Source organism: Aulostomus chinensis, chromosome 7, assembly GCF_037954235.1.
Source record: "Aulostomus chinensis isolate RoL2024-O1b breed Wild chromosome 7, RoL_Achi_v1.0, whole genome shotgun sequence".
Classification (NCBI taxonomy): Eukaryota; Metazoa; Chordata; class Actinopteri; order Syngnathiformes; family Aulostomidae; genus Aulostomus; species Aulostomus chinensis.
In genome coordinates, this window is record NC_141326.1 from 24,402,457 (window position 1) to 24,428,821 (window position 26,365).

The following is a 26,365-nucleotide window of genomic DNA, read 5'->3' on the forward strand; positions in this document are numbered from 1 at the left end:
ATCTTTCATAAATACTTTACTTTGACGTAAAAGTGCATGTTGAACAGAAGTTTAGCAAACAAAATGAATCTTTGTTTGGTTGCCAGATCATTTGCTTGTGTCTTCAGAGAATGGAACCACGAAGATCAGGGAAAAACTGGAAAAAAAACATACATTGTGGAGACTTGTTGTCCTTATGGGGACAAAATGCAAGTTTCCATCATGTAAATTATTCAGTTTTAGAGTGAAGTGTTGGATTGGGGTTATGGTTAGGTACGTATACCCTTAAGTGTGAAAACACATCAGACATGTGCACCTGAAGAATGACTGATGGAATCAAACAGTGAGACAGATGAAAGACAATGCACTGTGTGTGTGTGTGTGTGTGTGTGTGTGTGTGTGTGTGTGTGTGTGTGTGTTGTGTGTGATTTATGTTTTTTAGAAAGTGTTTTGTATTGATTTGTATGCATTTTTGCAGCTTCTTTGCTGCAACAGTTTCTGATTGCTCACAAGAGGAAGTTTCAAATGAAAATGGACAACAGGACTGACTCTCACTCAAAATGAACTGGCTAAAACCTGACAGTGGTGATGATATAGGTCACACTTAGAGAAAAAGACATGATGCAATATAGAAAAATGAATAAATAGATAAAAAAATCAGTTACTATGAGACCCCACCTTCATTGTTCCCCAGACTAGCTTCCCATGTAAACAAATTACTGCATGAAAATAGCAGGCCATCAGGTTTGATTTAAAGCAGTCCCATAAGGGTTTGTCCTGTTTTGAAAATGTCACACTGAGCTCACAAAAAGGAAAAAATGAGGTATTTTTACCCCATAGAGATTCCATGATATTATTAATAGTAGCTAGTGTAGGAGGCCAAATGATAATGATGAAGAAAATTAAAGATGCCCACTCTTCTGCTCAGGCTTTCACATCAAATCATATGTAAGTTTCTGTGACTTTACCCAGATGTGCGTGACAGCTGCCTGAGATCTTCCATTATAACAAGCCTGGCGCAGGTGTCTTCCTCCGCTCTGATTCATCCTGGTAATAATCTCCCCGACTTACTGCTATTTCCAGACTAATTGATGTCTGAAAACCAAACCCGTCCAGGTCCTAGAATAGATCTGACTTCCACCCACTCATCTCACAAGGAATCCAAGGTGGCGTTTGTCCAGTGCTGCTACTCTTCTATCAGTCCGGGCCCAACATATGAACACAGCATAGTACACTTAGATGACTCATGTTCTTGTCATGTGCAGGCATAAGGGGCCTTTGTAATTTCACTAACATGTTAGGCACTTTAATAACAACTAAAGCTGTGAACAGTTTTTGTGATTTTCAAGAATCAGTACATGGAAGGGGAGAACAGTTAAAGTTACATGTGCGGATGGTTTGCATGAAGGCTCTCTCTTTGTGAGCAGATGAAAGAGTGTTAGAGGGGCAGAGGTGGACTAGATAACAAGTGGCTCCCCTGACCCTGCCTGCTGGAACTTTTGGCCGTGTTCCCACATTACACACACCTGCTAGTCACACTCCAGCCTTCACCCCTGTCAGTCTCTGAACCCTCTTTCTTTCTTCCTGCCTACACCCTGAGTTACATTGGTCAGAAATGGAAGCTCAAATTACAGTCTTGTAGAGCTTAAAATAGCCAACAAGTGTGTATGTGTGAATGGTCCTGCTTTTGCGTCAGCCCTGCCATGGCAACCAGGCTTTGCTGGTGAGCGTCTCCCCTTCTTCTTCAAACATTTCTTTTCATTAACATCAAAGAGACTGTCCACTCCAATATGGCTAATTGCATTCTGTTTGTGGTTTGTTGTGTAATAATCAAGCTCCAAGCACACAAGGAACAGTAGAGACTGATGAACTGCATTATTTGTTCCTCTCTTGTAAATTGTATGAAGCAAATGTATTTAACCGAGATTTTTTATTTGTATTGATGTAAGCTCACTGAGGTTTTGTAAAAAAAAATAATAATAAAAAAAAAATTTCTATATTACAGTGCAAAGACAATGACAAAACAGTGGGAGACAAATATTTAACAGAATTATGAAGAGCATGATTTTTAAATGTTAAATGGCAGACTTGAGGGCAGATTAGGCACCTCAGGACCATTTTCTAAAAAAAAAAGAAAATAGGCATCTCCAACTGTTAGGCTGGGAATACATTTGTTTTATGTTTCAGGAGAAGGAAATTGTTCAATAGATGTTTGTGCTTTCAGTGATAATTGTGGCTATTTCTCAGCCGTTGTTGAGCATGTTTTGCTCAAACATTTTACAGCTACTGTGCCAACCCATCGGTTTTATAAGTGTTGTATTTTGTGAAATGTTTTGTTGTCTATGATGTCATTTTACTTTCTCTACTGCTGAGTTTCACCCTTAAGGGTTTCTTAACAGGTTTGTTGGGTTAGTTACACTTTAAGCTTGAATCATCTAGATTTCTTTGTGAATAGTCACACTCCTAATGGCTCCGGACCTGGTGAGGAGGAGTTTCCGCTGTCCTTTCAGTTTAAACACTGAGGGTTCCATAAAAAATGAAATACACGTCTTGCAAATCAAGATTGATTTGCACTGTAATTATCAGAAAATGCTTTAATGGCAGTAGGGATGGTGCAGAGAAAATTACACTGATGTGGGCTTGTAAACCATATGGCAGCAGTAATATCGCCCACTGTAACAGACCTAATAGGCAACACTTCTGTGTATTGTGTATGTGAAGTAACAGTCTGGTTGATGTTCTCCTTAAATAATGAGAACTGATCTGAATATAGTCTAACAGAGAGAAACAATGCAATTTCTGCATTTGTTAGGCCTCGACTGGGGTAGTTTCATGTGGGGATCTGAAAAACTTGGAGCAGTAATAAAAAAAAAATCCAATTGGTAGCAAAATAATCCTGAAACCCAAAACGAAAGAATGATGTACAACTGCATGAAACATTAAGCATTAAAAACAGGTATTACCAGCTGCCATCGGCATATATCTCATGATGTTTAGTTGTGCATGTCCTGTTTGAATAGACACAGCAAGTGAATTTGTTTGACATAACATCCATTACTAATGGTAGAGAAAAAGACATAAATTAAATTTCCTGAACAATATTTATTTTAATAACAATAATAAAAGTTTAGCAGCATCTCCATGTCAGAGTTTGAATATCTTTGTTTTGTTTCCTGTTTATTTTGATAGTCTGTCAGTGTGTTTCTCCAAGTCCTCTCAATCTTCCCGCCTTTCTGATTGTTTGCCCCTCGCTAATGTGTTTCACCCTGTCTAAGTCAGTGTCTTTCCTTTGTTTTCTGCCAGATTGTCTCTTCCTCTTGGACTTGGACTTTGTGCAGCTAATACCCCCCCCCCCGTGGTTTTACATCTATACTTGTATTTATTATTAGACCCTCAGAATTTTGCATGAAAGACAGTGTTCAAACATCAGAGCCTTTGTGAAAGTTTCTATATTGAACCTGAAATGCAATGTTTACCTAAAGCTGACCTCTTTTCTAACAGATCCGAAAGGAGCTTTCTGCCAGAGATCCGGAAGGGGTAACGTCTCTGTGCCCCCCTCCCAGTGATTTTGTTTACATGCAAATCATATTCCAATTGTGGTCCATATTCTGGTTTAGAGTGCACAGTTTACTGCAGCAAAGAGTAGATCAGGTTCTCTTTGATTAAATCAAATACATTTCATTTTGTTTACTTCTACCTGAATGATGGTGGCTTGTGAAGCATGAGGCAGCTGCCCGTCTTTGCAGAAATAAAACCTGCATGCTGTCAACACTCATCTGTCATCAGCTTCTTTCTATCTTCCACCATCCAGGTGCATCTGTTCATCCCTCTGACCATGCTGGCATGGTTACGATATGAAAAGACAGAATATAGACATAGAATGTTTTGTAGGTTTTGAGCCAGTTTCAGTAATGCTGATTTTTTCTCTTGGTCTTCCCCGTCATTTGAAAAATTACCATCTAAGACACATTTAGAAATATAGTTTTCATGAGATTTTTTCTTTTATTTTGATTAATTGTACTCTGTACTTTATTGTTAAAAAGGAGACATCTTTTGTTGAGCAGTTTGACCAAGGGAGAAGGAGTAGTTGACATTTGAAGGATTTAATTGTTGTAATTCTTTTCAGTAAAAGCTATGTCAGGGTCCTGATCATTTTTGTGTGAAGGTAAATGAGTTTAATTTTCACACCTTACATTGTGAAAGGGTTGAACCAAAAGGATATATGAACCTGAAAAGCCTTTTTAGTATGTCATGACCACAACTCGACATACAGTACAGTAAGTAGCCTTGCAGGCATCTGGTCAGAGTCTGTGTGTAGTCGTCTGTCTCCTGTCATGTTGAGTTAACGTTGTGTGATTCATGACAAATCAAATTCAAATCACTTTGTCTGCTACTTCCAAGTCCTTAGAGACTGTCTCTCTTCTTCCCTTCACGAGTCTTACACATCCACGTTCATGCGCACGCACGCATGCGCACACACACACAGAAAGAAAAACCTCAGAAGCTGAGGTGCATTAAGTCTGAAGAATTGACAGATGGAATCAAACAGTGAGACAGATGAAAGACAATGCACGATGTGTGTGTGTGTGTGTGTGTGTGTGAGAGTGAGTGAGAGAGAGAGAGAGAGAATGTGTGTGAGCGCACATGCTCAAAACTAATCTTACCTTTGCTAACCCTAAAAAACCTGTGTCACCCTGCACAGTTCTCCCATTCCCACGTGAATGGGAAAATAGCTCGGAAACTCTGGTTTGACTTTTAAAAAAATGTCACTGTCACAGAGGAGTCGCCTTTATATACCAGATTTTGGGACTTGTGTAACAAAAACACAATTATTACCTCACTTGAGATATGAGAAAACTTGACACTTGGCAGGTACCTTACGACTGTGAAATGTCACCCTTTAGATTTCCTAACCTTGTGAGGTGATCTCATGATGCCTCGTAGATGATTCAGTTGCGAAGTTGGCGACCCTTGAGTGCTTCACATAAATGTCATTAATTTGAATATTATTACAGCAATTAAGGGGGAGAAAAAATGATTGATTTTTCCAGACACTTTACAAATGGTTTATGACATCATGTCTGTGTGCTGATATTTCTTGGTAAATCATGTTTTGCATTTTATAAGATCTACACTGCTAATAAATCTCTCTCCTGTCTTGTCTTCCTCATTGGGGGTTAAAGGGATTATTGGCTTGTATTTAAGTTGATCCCCTGAGGACCCCTTAAGTTCAGTGTATACACAGTATTTATTTATTAATTTATTCATATAATCCCCTCTTTGATAGCCTTATCATCATGACTCTTTACAATGCTGATGGTGAATCATTATTGAAGAGTATAGCATCATTGTCATGTGAAGCATAACCTAAGGACTGGATGGAGTAACATTGGTGCTTCATTAAGACAGGCCTGCTTCTTTTTACTGCATCATGTTACTCCCAAGGACACCATGTTAAAGTAATCCAGGCACGAGCAGCCAGAACACATGCTGACTGTCCTACAGCTTCTGCTTCTGCAAATAAAGAAATGTCCATGTTTTGTCTCTGGATTTGTACAGGTTAGCAAATTTCCTCAAGGATGTTTCTTTCTCAGTCTTGAACTCTAGCTCCCAGTTGACTGACAATAATAGTTGACTGCACTTTACATGACAGAAACCCTGAGAAACCTTTTCATAACCGAGAAAACACTGATGGCAAACGCCAGAGAAATTTCTTAGTTGTAATTATCATACTTTTATAATACCAAGGTCTATCAACAAAATTAAACCTGAACTCCCTTTTTAAGCCCTTTCAACAGCATTTAGCAACTTTCCAGTTGACAGCAGTGGTTGAAATGTGCGTAGGACATTCACTCAGTTTACATTGGCTCAACTTTGCCTCTTTTCATTGCCTGTCAGTGGAATTTAGAGTCATTACTTTGGAATTATACATTTTTAGTCTTCGCCTTTCTGTCCCTATATCATGGCCACGCAATCACAGATGAAGAGAGGTTCTGTCAAAGTCTGTGTAACCACCAGTATCAGTGCCAGTTTCACCAGTAACTACTAATGTAGCAGGAAGTGGAAGTACTGTTGCTACGGTAACCAGCTGTTTAATATGCCTCGTGCAGTGATTTATAATGATAGTTAAAAAAAAGTCTGTAGATTCAAATGGACAACCTCCAGCCAATCAGAGACAGTTTGCTGCATCATTAGAAGTACCAAACACATCATTAGCTTCTATTAATTTTGCTAAAATGGACAGTTTAAGTGTTTGTTTGCATGCTAGTGCATCTGTAGATATTTTTTAACACATTCTAATTTGAAAATAATTACATGGGCTTATGTTTCATTCATCCACAGTCAGGTCACATGATCTTGACTGAGTCTCAGCAAATTTTGTGTGACCCTAATTATGCTGCTTGTGGCTGACAATCAGGCATAGGCACACACACTGAATATCAACACACTCAGTTCGTTTATATGAGGGTAGAAAAAGTTGAATTGTTAGTGTTAGTGTGACTAAAAGTGTTGCTTTTAGAATACATAGAAATGGTTTAAAGTTGTACTTTTTGAAGTTGGAATAATGTATCACGATAATGCAGTTCACTTACAATCTAAACTCCAGATTACAGACCCCCCCCTTTTTTTTTTAGGGCCTGAGCCTGAAGGTACCTATTATGTTTGCTCATTTTTAAACTATGACTGGTATCACAAGTTTCATCAAAACACCTGTTTGGTAATACAAAACAGACACCACGATGAAATTCATTATATCAGGAGGGTAAAAAAGGACAAGTGAATCAATAGTTATGAATTATTTTGATTATCCATACGGTTTGTTCTCTCACCACACATTCACGCTCCAGACTGGGAAGTTGCACTCATCCTCCACCAGCTCAAATTGCCTCCTGTGCGCTTGAGGATATGAGGTTCTCTGGGGAGAAATCTTAAAAGAAGCTTTGATAACAGAGTGGTGCAGAAATGAGTCCTAAACCTGGGAATAAGTTTGCATTGTTTAACTTCCGGTTCCCCTGTGTCAGAGTGGATCGGTTTTTGAATACCGTTAAGCAATTGAGCTACACAGGCAATAGATTGACTTTCTGGTGTGTAGCTCAATTTCGGATTGCTTATTACACATTCCCTCCGACCCAGAACCCTGCATGTGAGTTTAGATACGTGTGTCTTCCTCTCCATTAATTACTTTGTTTAAATTACTGAACTAAGGTTTGTTGATCATACCAGCTTAAAATATTTTAACGTTTTGATCAATGGTATGAGTTTTTGATGTGTTTTGAAAGGTGGGTTGCAAACGGGCGGTGAACATTAAACATCATGACACCAAAAACAGAATGACCGCAAAGCTAGTTGTTATGTTGAAGTCATGCTTGTAGTTCATTAGCATGACATTAGCTTTGCACTTGAGTTCAGCGCGCCATTTAAAAAAAAAAATGAAAACAGAACAAGACATATTAGATTAAAAACTATCCTTCCTATAATTTGCTAACATTTTTCTCATCCAATTTTTGCTTTGTAACAAGTAGACCGGAACGATCTTTGAAGGACTAGAGCATAGTGGAACTTCACCTGTGTGCAGGCAGAAGGATTTTACAAAGCCATCACATATACTCTTGAGATCAGAAGTCAGCTAGTGAAGAGTGTGCTCAGAAGTGCTATCACATAACCAGGCCACCTGATTTTATCAGGCCACCTGAGTTAGTTAGCAGTTACAGACATACAGACACAGTCACAAAAATGTTGTAGGAGACTCTTGAATAGTTGCATAAAATCAGGTGGCCTAATTTTATGCAACTGCACACATACAGACACGCAGTCACAAAAATGTTGTAGGAGACTCTTGAATAGCTGTTAAAAACCATGTGCAATCTGTTCAAATGGCTCTCAGGATGATTTAAGTGCTGATCATCATTCTGTCTCAACTCAACAACCATTTGAGGGTTGTAAACTTAGATGCAGATGTCTCCAAATGGGAGGTTATTTGTTCTTTTTGTTCAGTTACAGCAACAGTAAGTCATTAATTTAAAAATTAAGAGAATAGACAGAAAATATATAAATATCTGGAAAGATATTTAAGTGTAACTTGATACACAGAGGCAAAGAATTTAGCTTGTTTAGGTTGGCTATCCATCAATCTGTCCCATAAAAGGAAGTGCAGGGTTGTAGCAATGTATAGTTACAGTGGACATTTGCAAGATTTTGTCCCTACAGCAACTGCACATTGTGTAGTTTTTGTCCCTGTGCTATTGCTTAGCAATTCATTTGAAGCCCCTCTGGATGAGTATGCGAGTAAAAGCCTCAGATGTAAACATAACAAAAATAGGTCTTTGGTGTGTTGAAGTCTTTGTGAGCCTTTCCCATAGAAGGCCTCATGAAGAACATCTTTTAAAGCCTCGACGAACGTTAATATTTGTGTCATTGGACTGGATACATTCATACAGAATCAAAGGAACCCTAATTGTGCACAAAGGCTACACAACATTGACCGGGAACAGCAGAGCAAATGATATTTCAACGGTCTTGAGGTGGTTTGTGGATTTTTATAAGTTTATCAGTATTAACAGATGTGTTGTTGTTTTTTTTTAATGATTTGTAGTTTCAATGTGATGTCATTTGTCGTCTCTAGAGATTATGTGCTTCATCTGTTTGTCTGTCTGTTTTCAAGATTATGGGAAAAAAAAAGTTATGGACAGATTGTAACTGAAATTCTGCCAGGGATAGTCTTGACCTCAAAAAGAACCCATTACATTTTTATTGCAGATCCAAATCAAAGGGCAGATCCAAGACATGGCAAATAAGGACAGCTTTTTATATATCTGGTTATCTATTTAGGACATATTACATGGACTTTTGGAACTATTTGTAGACATATATGATGGTTTCACTTGGTGAGCACTTATAGTGTAAGATGTAGTGGCATAAGTTCAGAATATTTGTTTTGTTTACAGATAGATAGTATCATAGTACATTTTCCACAACATTAAACACATCTACCCACAGTTTAATGGGTTCTTCTTTGGCCTTTGATACAACCCCTCCAAAAAGTTCTTTCAAAATCAGCCTGATAGTTTTTGTTTGATCCCGTTAACAGACGAACAGTACAGAAAACATAACCTCGTTGCCGGCGGTAACACCAGTTTTGCTCATTACATTGCTTTATGAATTTTCTACATTGTGGTTTAGTGGTGTTTACGGTTTTATCCAAAAAGGAATTAATAGTACATAAACTGCAAGTGCTGTGTTCATCATAATAAAATAACATGTTAGGCAGAGCAACAGTCTGTATTGTTGATGTGTTTTTTTGGACCGTGATGAAGGTCTGTGACCCAGACAAGCTTTATGGCTGTAGATTCAGAGGAACCATTTGGGAGTGGGAGGCCAGTGTTCACCTCATTCTTAGTTTCTTTCTCTGCAGATAACAAGCTGGTGCTGTTTTTGTTTTTTTATTCAGCTTCATCACAGTCTCTGTTGTCAAGATTGGGACCCTGTGAGTGATTGTTGATGCCTTGAAAACCATTTGTTCTTCTATATGTCATTAAAAACTGTGAAAATTAGCATCAAGCTTCCTCGAAAGGTGTTTCTGTTCAGACAGGCCACAACATGAAACTGTAAAATCCTGCTGAAGGATTGTGTGATAGAAAAAAAGTGATTTTTAATTTAGCAGAGAAGATGAAGAAAATTTACTCTGAGCAAACAAACTTGAGGGGATTTCTTTTCTTTGACATTCAGAGACGTTCAATATTTATGTTGATTCTTTTAACTGTACGGTGAATTCTGCAGGGAACATATGAAAAGCCTTTAGGTATTAAGCAGATGAATAGAAACTGAAGATGAGAAGTTGCAAAACATAATTGGATTTCCTGGAACTGAATTCGGTTGCTTAGATCAGTAGGTCAGTTCATGTCTTGAACCTTTACACTCTCGAAGATCATTTTCTCAACAGAAAAACAGACCATGAAGGCAGAATCTAACTCTGGAAATAAACGATAGACTTAAACAAGCCTCATAAGATCCTCAGTGGTGCCACTGCCAGTTTGATTTGGAAGCGCTCACTGTCCCGTGGTCAAATCCTTGTAAAGGACACCATTTTATCATGTGTCAGATTAATCTTCCCTCACTGAGAGCACGCTATGTTGACAAGTAGGAGAGCAATGATTCAGCATCACGGACATGAGAACTCAGGCTTCCAGGTGAGACAATCTCACCTTGTTATTTTGGATGATCTTTGCAGCACTCAATCTTTTCATGTGTAGTACACTTTTCATATCATCAGTGAGGTTGCCAAGACACAGACACCAGAGCTATGAAATGTTTATTGAATGATATCCATGATAAGATGCAGCATGAAGGGTTTATCATCTGTGACTGAGCTGGCGGAAATAAAACATAAAATCTAACCTCTGCTTTTCTCAATGAATCTTCAATCTGTTAATGAGCATTCATGCTACTTCTACGTGTTTTTTTTTTCTTTAACTTGATTGAATATAGAAACTTGATGGTAGGTGTGCATAACAAAGCCTGTATTGTAAATGATAGACTTTCACCTATCCCCCTTTTGCTGGTCTGATTTCTCTCACTCTGTTATTGTGTGACTTTATCAATGGCCACCTTAAAACCTGTCACACTCCAAAAAGCCCTTTTACACCCTTGCTGCTCAAAGCTACCACTTTCACAGCCTGGTAGTGAAGCTCTGTTTTATTATATTATTGATGCTGAAAAGAGAAAAGAGAGACTGAAAAATCTTTTGCAGCTGGGGGGTGGTGGGGGGTGGGGTGGGGTGGGGGGGGGGTGGGGGGTTGGGGGGAGTGGAATTGATCCAAGCACTGTGAACCCCTACATTGCATTCTCACTAATTATCCAGGAACAAATCGACAGTCAAGGCATCAATCAACACAAAAGACACGAATATTGTTGAGGTGAGAAGCTATTAAACTTTTGCACTAGAACAACAGTGTAATCTGAAGAGAATATTGTTGTTATGGTCCATCATCTTTATTCACAAAGTAGTTCCAGCACTTGACAGCAATAACAAGGTCTCAGCCAGTGACCATGAGAGAAGCTTTGTTATTTTTGTTTGAGTTAAAACTAGGTTTTCTTATTAGAAGCACTGCAGAGAGTCATAGAAATTCATTTTGAAAGCTTTTCAGCAAAACCTCATACAAAATGTATATGGAGCTCCCATTTCATATCATTTGACTGACAGTTGCTCTCTCCATTGAGCCAACTGAGTGAAGAATTGTGATAGGTGATGGTGCTCTCAGACTTTGTTGTTTACTCACAGGCAGGGATGAAAAGAGCACATATAGTATTGACAGCTGGTGAATATTTTATGAAGCTTTCCTGTGTATTCTAGCATTTCTGTTGCCCTCTTCATGTGATAACTTTTTCACAGAAAAAAAAGAATTCAAGAATTTTGTTACAAAATGACTTATTAAACACCTCAAACCCCAATAGAAGCCGTGTGCCGACCCTTCGGCGCGAACACACTTGTCATAGCATCCAATGAATCCAAGTACATAATGCTGTTTTATTTTTGACCTTATACCACATGTGGGGTTTGCCTTCCAACCTAAGCTAAAAAGCTTGTGTAAACATAAAATTTGCAGCACGCTTTCTATGGCTCTGAACTATGCTGCCTGTAATCTAAAACCTTATTCTCCCAGGCTAAAAGAACCTGCGTACACCCAGATTTTCTCTGACAAGCTAGATATAGATACAAACCATAACTGTCAGCACATCAGATGATGTGATGTGACACTTAACCAGTAGGCCCACTGCCAAAAAAAATCTTGAGAAGAAATCATTGCTATATTGTCACCCTATATTATTTGCTATAATGGGGATCTGGACTTCAAACATGGTCCCTGTTTCTATCCGATTGTGAGGCGTATCAAGCTGCAGTATCTGGGAGGAATGTGAACTCTGGACTCTAACCCATTTCCAGAGTTGATTTACTCCCAACATGAAATCTGTGACTTGTACGATCTGACAGTATTCACTGTGATATCATCAAATCTGGGTCATATCATCGAATATTTGGCCAAGGATACCTCTGGATTCTTGGAGTGTTTGTACACAATTCTTCTTTCAGTCACTGTGGGCAATTTAGAGTTGATAATTTACTCACTGCAACTACTTTTTAAACATTTCTGGCATTAACAATCATCAAACAATAATCACAAATATCAAAGGTATCAATTGGCAATAAGACATAAAACACAAATGCTGTACAATATCACAGTAGCTCTTTTTCAGTTTACTTATAAACTAATCATTAGAGTCAATTTATTAAGTTTTTTCTCCTTGACGAGCAGTATTTCATTTCATAATTGATGTTCAAGTTGGAACAACAATGCAGACACAGTACTCAAATGGAAGATGAACAGTGTTTTTGGTTATTTTGGATGTTTGACTTTATAAATTTGAGTAATAATTCTCAATGTTCTGATTATAAAAAGGGAAAGTAACATTAGAGCTGACCTGCAGGTCGGCAACATAATGATAGTTGCAAAACTTTAGACAGACAGACACTGAGAGAGTAAAGCAATTTCAGCGGGATGCCAGGACCAATTTGTCACTGCACATGCAGGCGGGGACAACATCATTTGGACATGGGACTGACTCACAGAAAACACAGTTGAGGAGTGACTCAAAACCTGTCAGAGAGCCTCTCTCTTGTTTTGCTTTTTCTTTAAAACAACAGAACAATCATCTTGGAGATGTAACACCAGACTCCCATCACAAACTCTTAAAATCCGCCCACTGTACAACGTTTCACATGGAAACCCCATTTCAAGGTTGATTCTACAAAAAGGGAGGTTATATTTTTCTATAGATATTGCATTCTAATATCCTGTAATCCCCTCCAGATGTTTGGTCGAGAAATGCTGCCTCTAAGATCAGAATAACAAGAATCCAAAGATGGCAATAAAAGAAATGGCCTCTTTAGCAAAGTATTAGTATGTTCACTTGGTTTCTTTATTATTTTGTAGTGGAAATACTATCCTAATATTTCTCAGATGGCTGAGCAGTTTACGAATGAATCTTCTAATTGCTGATGTTAAGTGACACCCCACTGCTTCCATGATGGGGTTTACAGAATTGCAACAAGTAGCACTACCTTTGAGGCAATAAGGAAGACATACTTGTGTGAATGAGGGAAAGTACACACAAAGCCACAGCCACATATCAGGGGATTGTCCCACAGAGAGCTGGGGCCTGTATCGTAACTCAGGTTCAACATATACTGGATGACTTTACTGCCCTGTTTCCACACAATGCTATGAATGGATGAGTCAACAGGAATCTGTTTAGTCCTATGAGAACCTCTGGGATCTCTAATGGGTGTATGAAGTCCCTCTGTTTATTTGGGACTCAAGTACATTTAAAAAAATGGGAAACGGTTGCTGCTGAACTTACAGCAAAAACAAGCTAACCAGCTACAAGAAAGCTAGGGGGGCTGTTGATATTTCTGCTGTGCTTTCATGCCAATATTCCACATGACTAGATGGCAAAAAACAGACAGAATTTTTCAGGCGGTGTTTTTAATCCATCTGTGTCAAAATGCATTTCCTTGCATTGAACACAGGAGTGTCTAATATCATGTGGAATGACAGACACTAGGCAAGTCTCGGTCCCAGTGAGCTTATTTAATAAACCCAACCTATCACAATTGCTAATGAACAGTATCAACAAGGTGGGAAACAAACTTGTAAAGTGAATCCAGGTTTCTCTCCAATCGAGTTGCAAGCCTTCTCAAATAAAACATGACAAATGAATAAATGTTAGGAATATAAATCCATCATACAGGCTAAAAGCAACACAGTAGCTGCAGTTATACACACACATATACAGTATATTTATATATATATATATGTACAGTGGGGAGAACAAGTATTTGATACACTGCTGATTTTTCAGGTTTTCCCACTTGCAAAGCTTGCCGATGTCTGTATTTTTATTTTTTTTTAATCACAGGTACTCTTCAACTGTAAGTGACGGAATCTAAAACAAAAATCCAGAATATCACATTGTATGATTTTTAGTAATTAATTTGTGTTTTATTGCACGACAAGTATTTTATACGTCAGAAAAACAGAACTTAATATTTGGTACAGAAACCTTTGTTTGCAATTACAGAGATCAGACATTTCCTGTAGTTCTTGACCAGGTTTGCACACACTGCAGCAGGGATTTTGGCCCACTCCTCCATAGAGATCTTCTCCAGAGCCTTCAGGTTTCGGGGCTGTTGCTGGGCAATACGGACCTTCAGCTCCCTCCATAGATTTTCTATTGTGTTCAGGTCTGGAGACTGCTAGACGACTCCAGGACCCTGGAATGCTTCCTACGGCGCCACTCCTTAGTTGCCCTGGCTGTGTGTTTCGGGTCGTTGTCATGCTGGAAGACCCAGCCACGACCCATCTTCAATGCTCTTACTGAGGGAAGGAGGTTGTTGGCCAAGATCTCACGATACATGGCCTCACCCATCCTCCCCTCAATACAGTGCGGTCGTCCTGTCCCCTTTGCAGAAAAGCATCCCCAAAGAATGATGCTTCCACCTCCATGCTTCACAGTTGGAATGGTGTTCTTGGGGTTGTACTCATCCTTCTTCCTCCAAACACAACGAGTGGAGTTTAGACCAAAAAGCTCTATTTTTGTCTCATCAGACCTCATGACCGTCTCCCATTCCTCTGGATCATCCAGATGGTCATTGGCAAACTTCAGACGGGCCTTGACATGCGCTGGCTTGAGCAGGGTGACCTTGCGTGCACTGCAGGATTTTAATTCATGGTGGTGTAGTGTGTTACTCATGGATGTCTTTGAGACTGTGGTCCCAGCTCTCTTCAGGTCATTGACCAGGTCCTGCCGTATAGTTCTGGGCTCATCCCTCACCTTCCTCATGATCATTGATACTTCACGAGGTGAGATCTTGCATGGCGCCCCAGACCAAGGGAGATTGACCGTCATCTTGAACTTCTTCCATTTTCTAATAATTGCACGAACAGTTGTTGCCTTCTCACCAAGCTGTTTGCCTGTTTTCCTGTAGCCCATCCCAGCCTTGTGCAGGTCTACAATTTTATCCCTGATGTCCTTACACAGCTCCCTGGTCTTGACCATTGTTGAGAGTTTGGAGTTTGGTGATTGAGTGTGTGGACAGGTGTCTTTTCTACAGGTAACAAGTTCAAACAGGTGCAGCTAATACAGGTAATGAGTAGAGAACAGGGGGGCTTCTTAAAGAAGAACTAACAGGTCTGTGAGAGCCGAAATTCTTACTGGTTGATAGGTGACCAAATACTTATGTCATGCAATAAAATGCAAATTAATTATTTAAAAATCATACAATGTGATTTTCAGTTGAAGAGTACCTTTGTCCAGTCCTGTGATAAAAATGACAGACCTCTACAAGCTTTGCAAGTGGGAAGACCTGAAAAATCAGCAGTGTATCAAATACTTGTTCTCCCCACTGTGTGTGTGTGTGTATATACACACACACACACACACACACACACACACATATATATATATATATATAAAATCACTGCCTCATCATGAGACTAATGTAAATCTGATTATAATCTCAATTAGGGTATATCTGCCATTACATGAATGGGCTGCTGATATGTATTTTTATGGCCTGCAAATGAATATTAGTGTCATTCTTTCAGCTGAAACCCTGGCAGAGTTAAACCGTCTTGGTAGAAGTTATGTGAAGGATAAATCTAAAATTGTTATAATTAATTCTTAATGAATCAATCAAACTGGTTGATACTTGCAAATCTTAGTTCAACCAATACAAGGCTTTAATGATATTATCAGCATCGGATTAACTGGTGTACAAATGCATATAGACTAATGTAGTTGCTTTACAATTGATTAAAGCCATCTAAATTAATCAAGGTAGACAGGAGGGGGTAGATATGGTTTCCAAACATCCACATCCATAGAATCTTCCAGGAATGGTGGTGTGACTTTTTTCAAGAGATTGGTCAGTAGGCATTTCTTTTACATGCTGGTAAGCTCTACAGCATGAGTGACACTACTGTGATGATGTATCCTGCTGAATAGTGGACCACTTTGTGAGACTGAAAATTCTGTTTTGAATCTGAATGTACCAGACTGATCTTGCTTCATGACACAGGCCCCCAGATGGTGTGTTTAATGATTTGTTTTTGTAGAAATTGTGTCAGTATCGGCATGTCACAATCAAGGAGGTAGAGATTCAAGCAACCTCATTAGCCTCCAACAGTAGGCCAACGTTTGAAGCCTCCCCTTGAAGTACAATACCGATCTATAAGCTGATTTTGGGAAGTAAACAACCAACCTCATCTTCAGTGTTGACCTAAATTTGTCCAAAGCAAATACAAACCAACACCTACATGTCCAAAAGTTGGGTTTGATGATTGGTAGAGTCATTAAAAGGCAGCAGCATCCATGTTTCCATTAGCAGCATCCATCTAGAGACCAGAGGACATGTAATTACTTGCAGGGATTTGAACAATTCCCTCTGCCTCCTCTGACCTCTATCTCCTGCGCTTAAGCAGGACCCCTGAGAAATGCTTGACAACTACATTCATTCACTTTATTGTCATGGGAATATGCAGCATCAGCTGCAGGGCACTAATTCATAGCTGGGCTACATTTTGCATAAGATCCTAAATTCATTTTGAAAACATCACTTCCTTGCAATGGAAAGCAACCCAGCTCTGGAGGACTGCTGTGCTGCAGAAGGGCACGAGATCCGAGGGAGACTATGAAAAAAGAAAGAAGAAAAAAAAACACAGTCAAGCCTTTTCAGAAAGTCATTTCCGAGTGCTTGGACCATTTAATACAAAGCTAAGCCAAAATCTCATTTTTTTGAAGATTGAAAGTCACATCTGTATCAAATACCCTGCAGATTTAATGGTGGACCGTGTAAGCTGATCCTCAACATTTATGGAACCTCCTAAAATGATTCAAAGAAATCTCCTGGAGCTTGGCTAAAAGGAGGAGAGGGTGCACAAAACAGACAGAAAATGTCCTCTCAATCTGACAGAAGAGGGATGCACATTGAACAGAAAAAGTAACTGGGCTGGATCATTTTAAATGCGTCTGTAAGAAGGCACAGGTATGATAGAGATGATAAACGCCTCCATGCTCTCAGCCATTTGTATAATTAATGAGGTCAGCTGCATGGAAAACAATTGAAGCGAGGGGCTTGTCATGAATACACTCCTGCAGCTCATGCACGGCCAGCGACAAACTCAGTGCACTCTTCAGTCCATGAGGAGGGCACGCCACTGGAGGTGGAACTGCCATCTTCCCCCAGTTACTGCAAAAAAACCTGACTGACTTATTTACAGTATGGAAAAAAAAAACATCAGTTTATTTCTGTCTGCTGTACAGTCATCAGAGACATTATCTTGTGACGAAGTGCTGCCGGTGAACAAGCCACACAACTTCCCTGCTTTGCATTCATTTATCATGACCTCATTTCCCAAGTACATTTCAAACCACTCAATATTTCATTAGAAGTTGTAAGGAAAATGTGTCATATTTACAATCTGGCACTGAAGGTGATTGCTCCACATAAAAACAATATTCCCAGAAATAGTTTCATCACGTGTCCTTCTTGTTAAAAATGCAATTTTCCTTTATGATTATATGATTGTTTCAACATTTATGGTTTAGTATCACATGCTGTGCAAAGGCATGTTTCAATCAGCCCAGTTTTCCTGAAGTATCTTGTCTTTGCTCATCATATTTTTTTTAATGAGGCAACAATGTGGTAAAGATATTTGTCTCTGTAAATTTTAAGATCATGTGAACTTTTTTTACATGGTTAATATCAACATCCGTAAATATCAGCCACTGGCCAAAATTAATTTTAAAAATATTGGTATAAAAACCTAATATTGTGCATGCATAGTGTAAACGACTTTCTTTTCTTGTGTCCGTGTTTGTACTGAATGTTGATCAAACAGAGAGCAGCAGAAAAAAATGGTGTGAAAATGACGAGGGAGGCACACAGAGAAACACACTCACACAGGAGGATGTATTCTATCGCTCCTGTGCATCCTTCCTCCTGGATGAACATCACACAGTTCAATCCCCATACAACGTCCCCAGGCATCCCTGTCGGCCCATCCTCATTTCGAAACAAACTGGCCTTTATCGGAGCTCCCTCTTCCCTCCACATGTGGCTGCGTGTCTGCCTGCATCACCCGCAAGTTGAGACGGCAAAACTACCCACAGTTCTCCATGGGAGCAACTCTTTCTCGCCTGTTCAGCGGGTGAGCATCAAGATGACACAGCCATATGTTCATCCCCCTCTCCTCACCACTCTAGTGAGATCCTATCAGTTTATCTGTGGTGTGACTGAGGGCTTGTGTCACTTTGCCTGTAGCGTGCATGTCTGTCTGTGTGATTCATGACATTGTGACACTGTATGAACATAACTGAGGAAGATGTCAGTTTGCCCCCTGAATCACCTTCACTGATGTGTGTGTGTGACCTGGTTGATCCAGTGCTTTATGTGCATATTGACCCCAGTATGTATCCTACTCAGGGGACACTGAGGCTCTCTGGCTGTCATGTAACATCAGAGCAGAGACGAAAGACAGGGCGTCACAGGCACAGCGTGTTCCACATACAGAGACATGTATGACGATGTCACGTTGGAATGTCAGGACACCTCCACTTTACACCAGAACGCTGTTGTTAAACCTGAGTTGGTTCACAAAAATGTCAGTCTTGTTATTCAATTAAAGCATTGCCGATATATGTTTCATGGGTAATTGGTTTTAAAAATGGCACTCAATTAATTTTCTCACTATCTGCAAATTGATTTTGGTAACCTTTCAACATTAAATATCTTTAGGCTCCTAAGATAGCTTTGATGGTAGTACTGTAATAATGATTGTATTGTTTTACTATTTCATCTTGTTCCACAGGGTGAATATGTTCGCATCACAGTATCAAATGAAGCCTGTTTCTACATTCGTGCTCCTTTATTTTTTATCTCCTTGTGTGCACAAGCCATTCTGTTCTCTCTCCATACAATTAATTTTTCATGTATGTTCTATATACATGCTGCAGCATCTGCTAAATATGTAGATTTATGTGTATTTATACAGTGTTTACCCCCCGCCCCCAAAAATAAATAAAGTGCAGTACATTGTTTGTCAGTAGGATCACCTTCTGGACAAGCAGTACTTTGGGTTCTGACAGAAAGTAGATAAGATCTTTTCTTTCTCACTAAGATGCTAATAAATTTGGTGACAGAAATAGAGAGTGAGGCTATATGTGCGAGAGGAAGAGAAAAGTTTTTTTTTTTAAAAAAGCCTTGAACAGCAGGGGATTTCGGTTATCATGAGGGAAGTTGAGCAGCGGACTAACAGGAAGTCTTTTCCCTCCTGAGAGAACCAAGTGTTGTTACTGTAAAAGAAACTGACCTTGTGGTTTCTGTCCGGAAGGAATGCTTGCAAAGGAGACAGACAGTGAGATAAACAGGAGCTCATACAGTATAGAGGATCTCCCTCCAGTGCATCTACACACAAGCTCTCTCTCGCTCTCTCTCTCTCCTTCTATCACTTTCTCTCTCACTCGCCCACTTACTCAGGATTGTTTCATCTCTCTCTCCCTCCCTTCCTCCCTCCCTCCCTCTCTCTCTCTCTCTCTCTCTCTCTTTCTCCCTTTCTGACAGACTTGCAGTCGCTGTGCTCTGACAGATGGGGGATACACTGCCAAGGAGGACTTAGGAGCAAGAAGAGTGTTTCTTTTCTTCTCCGGTGTGTTTTCTTTCTCTTCCGCCTGGCTTCCCTCATGAGCTGTTAATTCCAGCCCTGGTCCTGAGAATGAGGGGGATCTATTTGTGAAGAGGACGCAACAAAGGAAGAGGGAACAAGGAGCAACAGGGTGGTAAATTCTGAGAGCCAGAGTGAGCGAGAAGACCTCTTCTTATTCTCCATGCTGGAGCAAGGTCAGTGAGGGAAGCTGCTTACGAAACACAAACACTGGCTTTTGTTATCACTCTACTTTTACACTTTACTTTGTTATCTCATATAAATGTTCATTCCATCCTTAAGTGTTTATTGAGGCTTTAACGGAAGATCTACTCATAAGGGGTCGGTAGATTTCAGGACATGTTCTTTCTTCCATATTAAAAGTCCGATTCAGAGTCACTAGGTCGACCACTGAAGTTTCGCTTCTGATAATTGTGTAATCTCCCAAAGGTGTAGTGTGATTCTCAGGTCAGAGGCAAGGAAGCTCTCAGTGAGCTGCAGGAAAAGGCGAGGACAGCTCGCTTGCATCGGTGCTCCTCAGCCCATCACTTTACGCAGGAGGCAATTAAGCAGGATTGGCAGGCGATGCTGCCGGTAACTTGGAAACAGGCGTGTGGGAGATGCATGGTGGCACATGATAGGATTTAGGTGAGAGAGGAGCAGAGGAGGAAGGAGATTCCCTTTGTTCTTGTGCACAAAAGCTTTCTCCTCTGTGGAAACTCCTGCTCTCATCTCACTGAAAACTGGTTCAGTGGCAGCAGTTTTGAGCTGGCATGACAGGGAACATTGTGAGCCCGTGGTCACATGCACATAGGAAGTGTGTTTTTGTATTATGTATGTGGCTGTGTATGTCCCTGTAGGCGAAATGGTAAATCTGTGAGTGAAATTGCAGTAAGGAAGTAAAATATTTCATTCTTAATACAACAGGATATTCGCCTCTCAAATATTATAATTCCTGGGTGAATTGTTGTGCTGTTTCTTCAATGTATTGATGAACAGTTGTGTCATTTACACAATAAATAAGCTCCGTAAAGACTCTGCCATTGCTCAGGCTTTATTTAGTTACAGAATGCAATCAAAACACTCTCACTGGAACCAATAAATTCCTATTGTCCTCACGATTTGTCACAAAGCCTTCCTGTAGCCATTTTTCAGCGTTATTAAGATACGCGCACTTAGAGACACTGAAGTTGGCCTCCGGCTCCTGGCAACAAAGGCTTCTGACGCAGGTTTAAGCAAGCTGATGAGCGGCAAAGTTTTTTACAGCTTAACTGGAGGGGTGGGAGAGTGGTGGAAGGATAGTTGTATTAAACATGTATCAAAGAAGACGACAGGGCGCGGAGAATTTTGTGTTCACACTGTAAACCCAGGTAGAAGTACACTATGTAATTATTCTGTACTGAAAGTGTTTTGACACAAAAGCAGAAATATTAGACTACCCAGCACCTCACTGTCCATTCAGTTCATTGACAGTAAAGTGTTAGTCTACATGCGGCAGGTTGTGTTTATATGAAAACCACTAAAGTAAAGAATTTTATTTAAAAAGGCATCATTCAGCAGCAGAATGGTGTTGCGGCTGGCTTCACTTTGTGTATATTCTGGACTTGTGCATGTTAGAGAGTGTATGTTTAGTCATGTAATTTCTGTCGTCACCTCCACGGCAGTGACAGAGCTCAATTGAGGTCAGAACAGTCATGTCTGGCCATCAGTCATGAGTTTAGAGCCATTTCCTGTGTCACCTTGTCTCAGGCACATCCACAGCGACAGCACTGCGCCTCACAGGGACAGTTACTGTGAGTCCATCACTGACTTTCCCTGCTCGGAAGAGTCATTGACATTGAAAGGGCGTTAGTGGCCACTTGATGCGTACACTTATTTGCACTTACAGTATGCACATTCACATTTCATCCATGCGGGCACAAACCTGGAACAACAGATACCGCAATCCCAAAAGCACACCAGAAGAGGAGGAGCAGGGAGAGATGCTGTGACCGGTGGCTTGGCAGAAGCCCTCAAGGTGAACATTTTTAGCAAGGCGCATTTCAAATTCAGATGATCAAGCTGGTGATGAAACTTAAGGGTTGCTGCCGGCACCAGATACAGACAATCACTTGGCAGGGGAAGAGCTTTGGCTGGTTGAACCTCAAATATGAATATCAGAAGTGTAAAGTAGAAATTAACAACTCATCTCACGATTGGTGGCTCCTATCACAGCCCAGATGAGGCTGAAAACACTCAACCATACAGAGCAGCATTCTTGTCCAACTATCATTACAGCTCAACGAATCTGGATATTCATCTTGACATATCAGACAGGAAGGTTATTCAGGAGTGAATACAAACTGAGACTGTCAACGGTTGATGTTTAGTCACAGTAAGTTTGAAGCATGTCCCCAGTTTATATCACTCAAACAGATTATTTTCGACAGAAATGGAATATTTTGTCACTCTAAATCTTAAAAAAACTTTGTAATACACACAAAAAATAAAGCTAATCAGCCAATAAAGAAACACTATTGTCCCACTAAATCTGTATGAGCCATGAGGAAAGAGTAGATCCATTTTACCACCTCTTAACTCCTTACATCCAACTACATTAGTTTGACTCAGTAATAACTCATATGTAAACATGTATTATTGCCTCCCACTCATGTAAATGCTATGTGCCCCTTAATTTACAGAGAAAATGAAGACAGAAAGTGCAAAAGAGATCTCTGTGTGCTGTAGATACTGAAAGAGGAGGAAAATATGCACACGGGGCAGCATTTTTGCAGAAGATGATACTAAAGTAGTAGAAGTAGATGAATATACCAGTTCACTTGAGAGTGTTCCTGGATGTGCAGCACATCTAAATACATTTCAAAATTTAAAAAAAAAAAAAAAGTTGTTTTTTTTTTTTACATGTTTTTTTAAATTTCTATTTTATGAAAAACACAAATTCGGCTGTAATCAATTTATAATATTACATTACCACTGTACCACTTCTACCCTCCTCAAATATTAAAGATTGAGATGACCACAGCAATTCAAGCTGACCTCAGACTTGTTCAGGGGGACTCTGTTATAAATCTTGAATTGCTCAGGGGTTCCTTGTACATATTATGTTCCGTTTGAATTAAAGTGCCTGGATAAAAGTTTCTTAATATACTGCAATGTTTCTTGGAACATTGGGGATTGAAGGATATGATTTTCCTCGAGTGATACAAGCACTGAATCGTATTAGTTTGTATGTCTGACCAGAACAAACACTTCTATCTTGATTTTTAAGTGCGTTTTACTTTTTTTTTTTTTTTTTTTTAACATTGAAAAGTTTCCAACTGAGAGTCTAAACTGATTAATCACGCCAGCAGCTGTGATGGCAGCTAAATAATTACATTCTCCCACCCAAAATAAACAGCAGCATGTACTCACTCAGCGTGAACAAGTGTCTTATTTTCCATTCTGCTGTGCAGAAAACTACATTTTGGTTTATGTGGTCTGTCATCATGACATCTCTGTCTGAGTGTGTGCTTTAATTTGTGTTCAGATGTATGTGTGTGTGTGTAATTGTGTGTTTATTGGAAATAAACTGTTGAGCAACAGCGTGTGTGTGCTTACTGTGCGTGTGTGTGTGTGTATGCGTGTGTGTGTGTGTGTGTGTGTCTGTGTGTATGCGTGTGTGTTGTGGAAAAATTATTAAGATAGATACACTGTCCCGAGAGGCTTGAAGTTCTGGTGAGCTGAGAAATAACACTTAAACCGTTGTAGAGTCTGAGCAATTCTTAAATATTGCAAGAGGGAAATCTGTTCAACACACAACGAGCATGAGCTGAAGAAGAATCTACGGAGTGCAGAGTCACTTGAACTTTTATACAGTATTTGTTGCCGGGCAGATTAAAATCCACCTACTCTTAAGGTTACCTTTTAAGGTAATAGGGACATAAAATCTGCTGCCATATGCAAGAGGAAATAGAAGTTGAACTCTTGTCAGCCTGCACACCTGCTAGATATGAAAATTCAGAGAAACAAGAACATAAAAAAAAGTCATCGTCTGAAGTCTAATACGAGATTTTTTTTTAGACATACTCAAACTTAAGGTCACACTTAACCACAGAGTCCAAACATAGTGCAAAAATAAAAAAACAACACAATGTGATACTAAAATGTTCCATTACATTGTGTTTGTGTGTGTGTGTGTGTGTGTGTGTGTGAGAGAGAGAGAGAGCAAAAAAAAAGAAAGGCTGACAGAAGCAGGTTTCTTGATGAAGCGTCGACGTTCCCTTTGATGCCGGCTTCCCCTGCATATCAGATTCCGCCTATCGAATGATGAAGTGGCCAGCAGAGGGAATCTCACATACACTCTATCTCTTTCTCTCTCGCTCCATCTCTACACAGCCGTAACCACCCGCTCTCCCTCCATGTGTCCCTCATGTATTGTAACCATCAGATGCCAGCGGCAGAAAGCCAGCCAGCCCTTTGTCCCATTATACTGTCAGTGCTAATATCTGTAGCCCACTCCACGTGGAGGTCTTTCCTACAGTAATGCTAGTGCTCTCAGCATCCATAAAAGTCAAATCACACAGGTGCTTTTTTAAAATTTTAAATTAGTTGCACCTGATGAAATGGTTAGTATATCTTTTCATCATATCTAAATGTCAATATGTCAGCATTTGTCATCATACTCCTCCTCAACTGCTCAGTTTGTGTGTGTGTGTGTGTGTGTGTGTGTGTGCGTGCACCTGTGTATGTGAGTGTGTGTGCGTGTGTGCACGTGAGCGTGTGTAAATTGCTTCGAGCTTTGTTGAGTTTTTTTTAAAGTGACAGGTTTTTGTTTGGTTTTTTTTTATATTGGAAAGTAATTGCCTTGTTTTCTGCAGCCAGTGAAATTAGAGGCTGAACAAATAATCAAACCATGAACAAGCTGTTAAAATTCAGACACAGGTTCACCCACTGGCCATTTTGAATATTAATGTTTTTGTAGTGTAATTGTGTCTTTGGTCAACACAAAAGGGAAGAAAAATGACATTGATTCAGAGCCCCTTGAGGCTTTTGTGGTATCGACCCAGTTGAAACAGTTAAATCATGCATGAATGATTGTTCATGACTTGTAAAATTAATACCTGGAGAAAACAGAGGTTGAACAATTATTTACCAGAAGGGACTTATTTTGCAAATTAGTATCTTTGGTTGTTGATCATATGCATACATAAATAGTAAGCTCCTTTTGCATATTTCGCTCTGTCTACTGTCTTCATTTAATTGAGACAGAAGGGTCAGGGTCCTCCCCCTTGGGGAATCATTGAAAAAAAGTTAAACACTCTAAGCATAACAATGCCATTGAGTTATTGACTTTTCAATCTCCAATGACCTGACACCTCTCCAGTTCTCCCTGTTTCTTCGACCAGCATCTGACCTGTGACCAGTGTGTGCATCGAAGCCATGTGGCCTCCTGTTTAACCTCCACTTGACTCATTCCGCTGCGTCGCCTCATTTATCATCGTGATATGTGACTAGTGATGATTGGACATGTTCACCAATATTGTTGTTTTTGTATTGATGCAAATGTTAGCTCATTTGTTGTGGAGAACCGTAAAGGCAGCTGTTCCACCCTCAGTCATCGGTGTAATGACGCACGGGGACCTGCAACTGAATGTGACAAGTCAAATTTCATACTTGTCAATCTTGCCCTGTCTGATGAAGGAAGTTCTAGCACAAACAGATCTTCTCTCAGCACAACGGATGTTTTTGTGAATGTTGATATGTTTTTGTATTTATGGAATCAAATATGCAGAATTTAAAGTTCTGCCAAACTTGGAGTCTTGAACAAGCCTCTGGAGGCTCAGATGCTTAAATCCATGTGTGCCAAATAGCCTTTAAATACTGTATATTAAACTTCGATGGGAGATTCCTGATGCCATTACACTGTTCTGATTAAACTGTATTCAATTTCTTTTTCAAATCACAATGCAGACTGGAAGACAATGGCAAGTAGAGGAAGATGTTATATTAGAGCAAAGTGAACTGTCATTTTCTGTTCAACCTCTAGCCATACATCCGCCTGACCTCCTGTATGGAGGTGTGATGGGCAGTGCGTGTGTGAATGACAGCAGCGATACACAGGGAGTGAACAAAGGGTTAAATGTTGATGTCAGACACTGGCTGCTGATTACAGAAGCAGAGGTGCGGCACAGCCTCAGTCACATTGGCTCAGCCTTGCAACACAGAAAATAGCTTTTATCGCCAGCTTAAGGGAGCATGTCAAGGTAACAGCTTAAATGCATCTCCAGTGTCAACAAGAAGTGGCAAGTGAAAGGAAAAAAGCTGGGCAGTGAACCTCCGGGTTAGTATTCTAGATGCTGGCTATATTCTCACACCTTATTTTAAGTGATAAAAACATCTTAAAGCTTAAAAAATATTTAATGCTAAACCTGAGACATGGTTGTTTGGATAAGCTGGACTAAATCTGTCAAATTTACACACAGTTCAGTGAAAACTAAATCATACCTACATTTGGGCTGTGCAATAAAAATGATACAGAATTATATTGTAATTTTTCTCACAATACCAGGACAGCTATATTTCTGTGTGTTACTATTCAGTGACACATTTTTGAATGTGGTGTCATGGCAGCTACACTTGGTGTGTTGAGT

General features: G+C 39.8%; 1 protein-coding gene across 5 annotated transcripts in view; it reads left to right on the forward strand.

Moving 5' to 3' along the window:
• The window catches only part of shisal1b (shisa like 1b), a 104,083-nt gene that overhangs the window by 46,921 nt on the left and 30,797 nt on the right, over positions 1-26,365 (forward strand). For 3 of the 5 annotated variants that reach the window (XM_086209478.1, XM_086209474.1, XM_086209475.1), the window contains exons 3-4: positions 17,937-18,245; positions 19,658-19,933. The gene's annotated coding sequence lies outside the window, so the exon portion shown is untranslated. The remainder of the gene's footprint in view (positions 1-17,936; positions 18,246-19,657; positions 19,934-26,365) is intronic. The other 2 variants (XM_086209476.1, XM_086209477.1) reach the window with 1 other exon arrangement.